The sequence below is a fragment of the Lepus europaeus genome, chromosome 14, assembly GCF_033115175.1.
Source record: "Lepus europaeus isolate LE1 chromosome 14, mLepTim1.pri, whole genome shotgun sequence".
Lineage (NCBI taxonomy): Eukaryota > Metazoa > Chordata > Mammalia > Lagomorpha > Leporidae > Lepus > Lepus europaeus.
The window spans coordinates 18,637,183-18,638,786 of record NC_084840.1 but is presented as its reverse complement, the minus strand read 5'-3'; positions in this window follow the sequence as shown (position 1 = coordinate 18,638,786).

The following is a 1,604-nucleotide window of genomic DNA, read 5'->3' as shown; positions in this document are numbered from 1 at the left end:
GGCGGGCACAGGCTGGGCACATCAGCAGAGCGGCACGGAGGGGCACGAGGCGGGCACCTGTGGTCAGGGAGCCTGGGGTGGGAGGCCGGCCTGGGAGGAGGGGGGAGCCCAATGCTCTTGGTTCTGGCTGCCCCACTTGGCACTGCCAGTGCCTGCCCAGGCTGCTGGGGCTACCCAGCCCTTCCTCTGCCTAGGTCCCCTCCCTTCTCATCCCCAGAGGTTCCATTCAGCAACTTAAAATAGCAGCACTCTCTCCTGCACTGGCTGTGTTATCAGGTGTGAGACAGCTCCCAACACACACACACACACATACACACACCCCACAGGGGTCCCCCAGCCTGGCTCTGCCAACCCGCGCCCACAGAGCACCATGCAGGGAGCTCACCATCCTGCCTGCTGGCCAGGAGCGGGGCCCAGAGCCCGGGCCCAAACTTGCGAGCACCCGGAGCCCGGAGCTCCCGGGCTGCTACGGGCAGGGCTGGGCTCCCGGCACCGGCGGCTCATGGCCCTCCAGGCTCCCGCCGCAGCGCTCCCAGCCCGGCCTTTCAAGCAATCACATGGTGCGGCAGAGGCTCTGCCCCGGACGCTTTTAAAGAGGTAGCGCCCCTGTTTCGCACCTGGGGCCGCGGTGGCAGGCGTGGGTCTGCGGAACTGAGGCCGGGATTAGGCCAGGGCGTGGACGCCCCACCCGGTTGAGTGCGCCGCACGCCTGCCCCGCGCCCACCCACCTGAGACATGGCTCAAGCTTGGCTCTTAGCCATCCCCGGACCGGCTCCAGCACTGGCAGGGACCCCTGCCCATCGCCTGCCCCAAGGGGGCATTCCAGGCGCTTCCTGCAGCCAGCTCCTGCGTCCCCGGTGGGGAGTCCCGGGGGCCGACGGAGGCACAGACTCACCCAAGGTCACCAAAGCCCGCGGCGCTCCCGGCTACCGGAGCTGTTCCGCCCCAGGGTCCCCAATGCCTCGACGCCTTGGGCAGCCGCTCGCTGCGCGCTCGCTTGGAGAAACCAGGGCCGGCTGGGTCCAGGGAGGTGGTGGCCGGCGGGGACTCGACTCGGGCGCCGGCGCCTCCGTCGCCCCCGGCGCGGGAGCTGAGTGACAATCGGGCTCCGCACCCCGGGAGGGGGCGGGGGCGGTGGCGGCACCCGCGGGCCCCTCCCTCCTCGCCCTCCGTCTCCTCCCCCACCCCCTCCTCCGAACAAAGGAAGTGATTCTGAGTGCGAAAAGCTGGGAAAATGTGAGCTTTTCCGAGAGTCTGATGTGTGAATCCAGCCCCGCCACGGCACCGAGGCGCAGCCTCGGGGCGCCCGCTCCCCGCCTCGCGCCTCGGCTTGGCCGCCAGCGCCCGCGCGCCCCCACAGCAACTGCTCACCTGCAGGGCTGCACGGCGCCCCCTCGCCGGCCTGGCCGGGCAGTGGGTTGGCAGCTGGGTGCCTCGGCCGCCCTGAGACCCGCTCTCCCCGTGCCCGGCGCCTGCACCTTCCCGAGAACGCTCATCCTTACTTTGCAGGCGCTGTCCTGAGTCATTACCCGCCTTCCAGACCCGCCTTCCAGTCACTTAGCCACTGCACGGTGCCGGTGAGGGTGCGGAGGCTTAGGGATGTG